This window comes from Schistocerca cancellata, chromosome 6 (assembly GCF_023864275.1).
Source record: "Schistocerca cancellata isolate TAMUIC-IGC-003103 chromosome 6, iqSchCanc2.1, whole genome shotgun sequence".
Lineage (NCBI taxonomy): Eukaryota > Metazoa > Arthropoda > Insecta > Orthoptera > Acrididae > Schistocerca > Schistocerca cancellata.
In genome coordinates this window covers 689,096,651-689,106,218 of record NC_064631.1, presented here as the reverse complement: position 1 = coordinate 689,106,218, position 9,568 = coordinate 689,096,651, and the positions used below count along the sequence as shown (strand labels likewise).

Below are 9,568 nucleotides of genomic sequence, written 5' to 3'. Positions count from 1 at the left end.
GATGCTGATAAAATAGACTGCCTGCTGCTAAGGAGGTGATTGTTTTTGCTGATGTGACTTGCAATAACGCCTGCGCGAAGCGCCGCTGTCTCGTTCGGGATGCTACGACAGACACCCTCTCGAGCACCCCGAATACTTGTTGAGCCCTCGGCTGCGATGGGTTTCAGGCTGTCAAAAGAACTACGGTGTGCGCATGCGCGGACGAGAGAAAGGCTGAGGCTTCTTCGAGTGTACAAAGATGGAGTGAGCGTGTCCGTCGTTTCCGTAGTGTAGCGGTTATCACGTCTGCTTCACACGCAGAAGGTCCCCGGTTCGATCCCGGGCGGGAACAGTATTTTCCTGCCTATGTCACATACTACTCCAGTGAGCCACGTCGCGTGTGGATCTGCTGCATGTACCTTCGTCATGCAAGTGCCGCATTTATTGAATTTTTAAGTTACGATGGCAGCCTTGCTACAAGTTCTCTGTGAAGCAAGAACGAAAGCAGTAGTTTCCGTGGTGTAGCGGTTATCACGTCTGCCTAACACGCAGAAGGTCCCCGGGCGGAAACACTTTTTCATCACTTTAAACAAGACATACCGACAAGCATTTGCCACGTTCTGTACCTAAACCTTGGCAATCACCTTCATACGTCGGACCAGACGGTCATTTCTTTTCACCAAATATGAAATTCACTTTACACTGAAGGGCAGCTTTTTGCGCTGACTCAGCCACCTACGTGCGACCAGTTTGCACAAAACGCTAGAGCTCGTCCGGGATTTGAACCGGGGACCTCCTGCACACTAAGCAGGAATCATACCCCTAGACCAACATGTGTCAACAATGCAGAGCATGGATGGAGATGTGCGAACAAGAAAGACAATGAAACCAGCCAAAATATGATGAATTGGACACTGCAATGTATCGATGGTTTATACAAGCAAGAAGTCAGGGGATTCCACTTTCAGGGCCTATAATAATGGCCAAGGCTGTTGAAATGAACAACAAACTTGATGGTGACTCGTCTTTTAAGCAAGTATCGGATGGCTCGACAAGTTTAAATTTCGTCATGGCATTCGCCAACTTGATATCAGTGGAGAAAAACTCAGCGCGGATAGCTCTGTAATTGCTGAGTTCCGGGAACAATTTAAAGAAAAAATGGCTGAATTGAATCTTGTTAGGGAGCAAGTTTACAATTGTGATGAAACTGGGCTTCATTGGAAGGCTTTACCACAAAAGACATTAGCATCACTCTCTGAAAAAGCTGCTCCAGGTTTCAAAGTATATAAAGATCGCATCACTGCTATGGTTTGCGCAAATGCGACCGGCAATCATAGGCTACCCCTGCTTGTGATTGGGAAATCAAGAAAACCTCGTGCATTCAAGAATTTGAAATTGAATGCTCTCCCTGCACAATACTACGCCCAGAAGATTGCTTGGATGGATCAATCAATTTTTTCTGACTGGTTTCACAAACAATTTGTACCTCAAATTAGAGCACATTTGGCTGAAAAAAGTTGCCACAGAAAGCGCTATTGCTATTAGACAATGCCCCAATGCACCCTACTTGTGAAATGTGATGACGGCAACATAACACGTCTCTCCCTTCCAACAGACACAACTTCACTTATACAGCCCATGGATCAGGGAATCATCGAAAACATGAAACGTCGTTATAGAAAAATATTTATCGAAAGTTTGCTCTCATCTGATGAATCAACATCTGCAAAACAGTTTTGGAGGTCTTACAGTATTAAAGATGCCATTTTCAATGTTGCCGGTGCATGGAGTGATTTGTCAGTGTCAAATCTCAAGAACGGCTGGAATAAACTTTGGCCTCAACCTAGAGGTGAAGAATCGGAGGAACCTGAGTGTGTGAGAGTTGACGAGATGGTCAATTTGTGCAATAATTTACAAATCAGCACAAATTTGACGTCGGAAGAAGTATCAGAGTGGTTAGAGTATGACAAAGTGGACGGGGGTTTTCAAATTTAGAGTGATGACGAAATTGTTGGCAGCGTAAGTGCCTCCAAAGAAGAAGAAGAAGAAGAAGAAGAAGGGGCTGATGAAGACGAGTGTTCAAACCATGAAGGAAAACAAACTATTAGCCATTCAGAGTCCTAAACAATGCTGTCGAAGTGTATAGAATGGTTTGAAAGTTAAGAAGAGGCTAATGCAACGCAGGCAATACTGCTCCGAAAAATACAAAATATTGCCGCGGTGAAAGCTCGAACATGAAAAAGGCAGAAGAAATTGACTGACTATTTCCAAGCTAGATAAACTATTTCAGCTGTAAGTTTATAGTACAGTACAGTTTTGCAACTTTTGTAGCTACTGTACGGATGTTTTTATCATGTAATAAATACACTCCTGGAAATTGAAATAAGAACACCGTGAATTCACTGTCCCAGGAAGGGGAAACTTTATTGACACATTACTGGGGTCAGATACATCACATGATCACACTGACAGAACCACAGGCACATAGTCACAGGCAACAGAGCATGCACAATGTCGGCACTAGTACAGTGTATATCCACCTTTCGCAGCAATGCAGGCTGCTATTCTCCCATGAAGACGATCGTAGAGATGCTGGATGTTGTCCTGTGGGACGGCTTGCCATGCCATTTCCACCTGGCGCCTCAGTTGGACCAGCGTTCGTGCTGGACGTGCAGACCGCGTGAGACGACGCTTCATCCAGTCCCAAACATGCTCAATGGGGGACAGATCCGGAGATCTTGCTGGCCAGGGTAGTTGACTTACACCTTCTAGAGCACGTTGGGTGGCACGGGATACATGCGGACGTGCATTGTCCTGTTGGAACAGCAAGTTCCCTTGCCGGTCTAGGAATGGTAAAACGATGGGTTCGATGACGGTTTGGATGTACCGTGCACTATTCAGTGTCCCCTCGACGATCACCAGTGGTGTACGGCCAGTGTAGGAGATCGCTCCCCACACCATGATGCCGGGTGTTGGCCCTGTGTGCCTCGGTCGTATGTAGTCCTGGTTGTGGCGCTCACCTGCACGGCGCCAAACACGCATACGACCATCATTGGCACCAAGGCAGAAGCGACTCTCGTCGCTGAAGACGACACGTCTCCATTCGTCCCTCCATTCACGCCTGTCGCGACACCACTGGAGGCGGGCTGCACGATGTTGGGGCGTGAGCGGAAGACGGCCTAACGGTGTGCGGGACCGTAGCCCAGCTTCATGGAGACGGTTGCGAATGGTCCGCGCCGATACCCCAGGAGCAACAGTGTCCCTAATTTGCTGGGAAGTGGCGGTGCGGTCCCCTACGGACGGCACTGCGTAGGATCCTACGGTCTTGGCGTGCATCCGTGCGTCGCTGCGGTCCGGTCCCAGGTCGACGGGCACGTGCACCTTCCGCCGACCACTGGCGACAACATCGATGTACTGTGGAGACCTCACGCCCCACGTGTTGAGCAATTCGGCGGTACGTCCACCCGGCCTCCCGCATGCCCACTATACGCCCTCGCTCAAAGTCCGTCAACTGCACATACGGTTCACGTCCACGCTGTCGCGGCATGCTACCAGTGATAAAGACTGCGATGGAGCTCCGTATGCCACGGCAAACTGGCTGACACTGACGGCGGCGGCGCACAAATGCTGCGCAGCTAGCGCCATTCGACGGCCAACACCGCGGTTCCTGGTGTGTCCGCTGTGCCGTGCGTGTGATCATTGGTTGTACAGCCCTCTCGCAGTGTCCGGAGCAAGTATGGTGGGTCTGACACACCGGTGTCAATGTGTTCTTTTTTCCATTTCCAGGAGTGTAGTTTTATTTGCTGTTACAATCGTATTTAATTTGTTTTCGCACTGAAATATTATTATATTACTGTGAGAGTGATATGTGTCTATGCATAAAATAATTGATTGAGGTTATGTTTTGGAGTAATACAGTGTTTCTGTTATCCGTCTATTCGCTCAACCGTCACGTCCACGGTCCCGAAGATGAAGGTTAATGGAGTTTCCACTGTATATGTTCCTTTCGGATCGTATTGGCAAAAAAGTTTATATTCAAAAACAAAATGGTAACACATTTCGTGCGCCACCCTGTATTTAATTGTGCCGTGTACTGTTGCAGCTGGAGCGTCGTTCCGGTTTCGGCATGATCGCGATCAGAGCTGTGCAGGGACCGGCAGAATGTGTTCGTGTGCCGTGCCGTGTGGTGCGGTGCGGTGCTGTGGCGAGCGACCAGCCGGCAGCGGGTAGCGGCCGGAGTCACTGACCTGGGCCAAGCGGGCCCGGGGGCCGCGCCGTATAAGGCGAAACCTCTCCTCACCTCACCTCTCCAGCGCCCGCACGGCCCGAGTGCAGCGCGGCGCGGCGCAGCTGGGCCGCCGGCCCCCGGCTCTGGGCCATCTGCGCCTCCCCGAGGCCCGCACAGCCCCGCAGTGGCGGCGACGGGGGCGGCGCCGCCCCCAGCCGCACCTGGGGCAGAGGACAGGCGCGCCGCCCCGCCCCCCGTAGCGGCCGAGCAGGCGCTTTACGACGACTGCGCGACGGCTGCTTGCGAAACCCAACTCTCCGACCCTACCGATTCCCAAATTACATGACCGCCAGCGGCCTCGTTGGAGAACGTACGTTTTCTCTGGCGTGAAAGCTGGAGCGAAAGTTCCCCACTGACGAACACCATCTGGAATATTCTTTAGACCGGCTGGGTCACATACTGTCACATTTTATCAAGGGACATCGTAAAGCCGTCGGCACACGGACCGTGCTGTCGAACGTTCAACATCTACATCTACATCCATACTCCGCAAGCCACCTGACGGTGTGTGGCGGAGGGTACATTGAGCACCTCTATCGGTTCTCCCTTCTACTCCAGTCTCGCATTGTTCGTGGAAAGAAGGATTGTCTGTATGCCTTTGTGTGGGCTCTAATCTCCGTGATTTTATCCTCACGGTCTCCCCGCGAGATATACGTAGGAGGGAGCAACATACTGCTTGACTCTTCGGTGAAGGTATGTTCTCGAAACTTTGACAAAAGCCCGTACCGAGCTACTGAGCGTCTCTCCTGCAGAGTCTTCCACTGGAGTTTATCTACCATCTCCGTAACGCTTTCGCGATTACTAAATGATCCTGTAACGAAGCGCGCTGCTCTCCGTTGGATCTTCTCTACGTCTTCTATCAACCCTATCTGGTACGGATCCCACACTGCTGAGCAGTATTCAAGCAGTGGGCGAACAAACGTACTGTAACCTACTTCCTTTCTTTTCGGATTGCATTTCCTTAGGATTCTTCCAATGAATCTCAGTCTGGCATCTGCTTTACCGACGATCAACTTTATATGATCATTCCATTTTAAATCACTCCTAATGCCTACTCCCAGATAATTAATGGAATTAACTGCTTCCAGTTGCTGACCTGCTACTTTGTAGCTAAATGATAAGGGGTCTATCTTTCTATGTATTCGCAGCACATTACACTTGTCTACATTGAGATTCAATTGCCATTCCCTGCACCATGCGTCAATTCGCTGCAGATCCTCCTGCATTTCAGTACAATTTTCCATTGTTACAACCTCTCGATACACCACAGCATCATCTGCAAAAAGCCTCAGTGAACTTCCGATATCATCCACAAGGTCATTTATGTATATTGTGAATAGCAACGGTGCTATAACACTACCCCGCGGCACACCTGAAATCACTCTTACTTCGGGAGACTTCTCTCCATTGAGAATGACATGCTGCGTTCTGTTATCTAGGAACTCTTCAATCCAATCACACAATTGTTCTGACAGTCCATATGCTCTTACTTTGTTCATTAAACGACTGTGGGGAACTGTATCGAACGGCTTGTGGAAGTCAAGAAACACGGCATCTACCTGTGAACCCGTGTCTATGGCCCTCTGAGTCTCGTGGACGAATAGCGCGAGCTGGGTTTCACACGATCGTCTTTTTCGAAACCCAAGATGATTCCTACAGAGTAGATTTCTAGTCTCCAGAAAAGTCATTGTACTCGAACATAACGTTGAGCGTGCCAAGTTCAACGTGCTGCTGAACGCCCAGGAATGATGCGACTTGTGCATATGGTACGTGGGCCCCAACGTGCTATACGCGATCACAACGCACTCCAGCGGCACTTTACGGATGTTTTTAGTTCGTAAACTACACTGTTTACTCAACGGACGCGCGTGAAATTCCCACGTTAGCTGTATTAAAACGCACATTTCCTCCATCGTCCACGAAAAGGAAAGTACCATGTCCAATCAATAAGGACACAGGCTTATAAAAGTTCCATTACAGTGTGTTACAAATTTGGAATACTTGTCCGCATAAGATACACATTATTTCATCGTTCCCACATTTTAGTAAAACCCCAAGGTCAGTCTTACTTGATCACTGTTTCTACCCAGTAGCAGAGTCCTTGCAACATGTGAATTACGAAGCGCAAAAGAAAAAGGAGCAATATATCTTTATACAAGTAGCGCAAGCTGTTCTGAAGATAAGGCAATCGAACAAAGTCACCCCTCAATAAACGGTGAAGTTATATTTACATATCATCAAATATTATAGCATATACTTATATTAAACTAATAATAAACTATCAGAACCTAATAAAAACGCGAATGTTAGGGAAAAAATGGAAGTTCTAAGACGCGAACCACCGTCCCAATAAAAAAAGCTCATTACTAAACAGACACGCTATTCATTACGCTAAATCAACAACACAGAGCCTACAAAAAATCATAGCATCTTACCCATTGCTGAAAACGTTAATCGAAGATAATTACGTTACTACTTGAAATTTAATTATAACAAATTGTACCAAGAACAATGCGTTTTGGGAGGATCTTCAGTGTGTCGCTGCCTTCAAATAGCATACTCTCATAATACCAAAGTTACAATAATTCTTTTCCCACGAATGTGATCTTTCTCATTATTTTATTGGAACGAATAACACAGTTAACAACGGGTTCTCCAGTGATTCTCAATTTGCTGGTGCTCAGAAACGGCATATATACACATAGACTTGAAATGAATGCCAATAGCCGGCCGCGGTGGTCTAGCGGTTCTAGGCGCTCAGTCCGGAACCCCGTGACCGCTACGGTCGCAGGTTCGAATCCTGCCTCGGGCATGGATGTATGTGATGTCCTTAGGTTAGTTAGGTTTAAGTAGTTCTAAGTTCTAGGGGACTGATGACCACAGATTTTAAGTCCCATACTGCTCAGAGCCATTTGAACCATTTTTTTGAATGCCAATATGGCGCCTCACAACTCTGTACTGAAGGGAGACACCGGGCTTGTGACGTAGGTGGCGTTGTGCCATGTCATTGGTCAACGTTCAGACGCACGCTCTCTCCTCTGAGGAGAGAAACAGATTTGTACTAACTTGTGGTGTTCATATGCAATCTGAAGTGTACCTTTGCAGCCGCGCACTTGAGTCGACCAACTACTCTTGGCATATGTGCAAGTAGCTTGAGTATTGACTAGTGACGGACTCCGCAATTGAACACTTACGTACAGGAGTTTACGAGCGCAAACCACGTCCACGTTGGAGATTAAAGCCAAGCTCGCTCACGAGAAAGACAGCATCACGACGCTGGCTGGGCCGACCGTCGTAATCATCACGGAGAATTACGATGATATTAGCAATCATCAGCCAAAGTAGGGCACTGTAATGCTAAATGAGTTCATATTCCGCTAGCTCTTTGACTGGCGCTCTCTGAGTCTTTGTCCGTTCAGGCAGCACTTCACTAGACTCACTTGCGGGTTCAGTGTTGACTTAAGTAGTTAGGAAAAGAGGATGCACTGTGCCAATGATAGGCTAGTTAAGTTAGTGGGTGTATTGTATTGCCATGTTATGCTAGAAACATTGCTCATCCTGTTCTGAATAACTCTTAATTTGGTATCATATGCTAATCACCGCATTATTGATTTCGTAGCTAGCAATCACCATATTTTCGTTTAATAATTAGGCTGTAATCGTAATTTCGATGCAAATGATACTGGGGGCATAACCGCGCGTTTAAACAGAGCCAACTTAAGTCAGATAGCAACTCAAGGCGGACTAAGACTACCAATAGATATTTTTCAATATATCGATGATTTTACAATAAAACCCCCGTACGTTGCAACATAAGATATGAAGTTTTTCCCTTCTCTGTCTTTGCAAGCTTGACTTGTGTGTTCTTGATGACCGTATGTTTAAACGTGATCATCCACGGAGTCGATAAATTGCGACGCATAGTCATAATTTATTGCTTATCACTCAAAAAATAAAGTGGCGTACTTTTTCTTTCGGCTACACATTGAAATAGCCTCGTACCCTCGCCACAGTACTATATCTCGCCACTGGAGATGCCTAAATGAAATAGCACTGCCTCCTCCATCTTGTCAGTGGGCTACGCCATTTTTTTTTTTTTTTTGCACCTCTAAGGGAGAGATATGGTCTTGTGGCGAGCCGATTTCAATGGTACCAGGAACACAGACAGGTCCCTGGAAAAAAAGTTAAAAAAAAACGAAAAAACTAGCTTTATTTGTTCGATGTGATAATCAGATATTTTTGACTACTTCTCGTACCTTATCAGCCAATTACAATACAATGGTTCAAACGGCTCTGAGCACTATGGGACTTAACATCTGAGGTCATCAGTTCCCTAGAACTTAGAACTACTTAAACCTAACTAACCTAAGGACATCACACACATCCATGCCCGAGGCAGGATTCTAACCTGCGACCGTAGCGGTCGCGCTGTTCCAGACTGTGGCGCCTAGAACCGCTCGGTCACCCTGGCCGGCTACAATACAATAAGTAACAGTATTAAGATCTTTAAAAGGTTGTACAAACATACGGTAAATTGTTATTAACGGTGCCGGCCCTGGTGGCCATGCGGTTCTAGGCGCTTCAGTCCGGAACCGCGGGACTGCTACGGTCGCAGGTTCGAATCCTGCCTCGGGCATCGATGTGTGTGATGTCCTTAGGTTAGTTAGGTTTAAGTAATTCTAAGTTCTAGGGGACTGATGACCTAAGATGTCAAGTCCCATAGTAATCAGAGCCATTTGAACCATTTGTTATTAACGGGTGAATGGTTATCTGGAAAATGATTTGTAAACAGAAACTGGGTAAGTTAGCCAATATGGAACTCTGCAGTCTACTGTAAGTTTCGTGTCCCACTAAATTTTGCTGAGTCACCACCTCGTTTAGTTAAAATTGGGAAAATTTAATATAAGAACTGAAGTAACCACCGAATTGTAAACATTATTAATATGTTAATATTAACAAAAAGGTCCAAGCGAATACACGAAAGGAGCATATGGGGAGAATTTAAGTACAAACGTAAATCGAGTAATTCAGAGCAAGCAGGAGCTTAAGCCTCAACAAAAATAATAAGATAATCAGACAAAAGTCTACAAATAAGGCCTGCCTTTTGCGCATCAGAAACGCCAGGTGGTATGCATTAAAAATAATCTTACAAAGGGGATCGGGTTTGTCTGAGAAACAGTCATCACAGTTTAATACAGTTTATTAAGGTAAAACATCATATTAAAAATTGCAAAGTAATTCTAAGCTATGATCTGTCGTTGCCCGTTATATAATTTATTAACTCACTTATACTGTTGTTAT

The 9,568-nt window shown here is 46.5% G+C and overlaps 1 non-coding gene across 1 annotated transcript; it reads left to right on the top strand.

Annotated features, from left to right (window-relative positions):
• Window positions 1-258: 258 nt before the first annotated feature.
• On the top strand, window positions 259-331 carry Trnav-cac (transfer RNA valine (anticodon CAC)). The gene has a single exon. It is a non-coding gene; the product is annotated as a tRNA-Val (tRNA).
• Window positions 332-9,568: the final 9,237 nt, after the last annotated feature.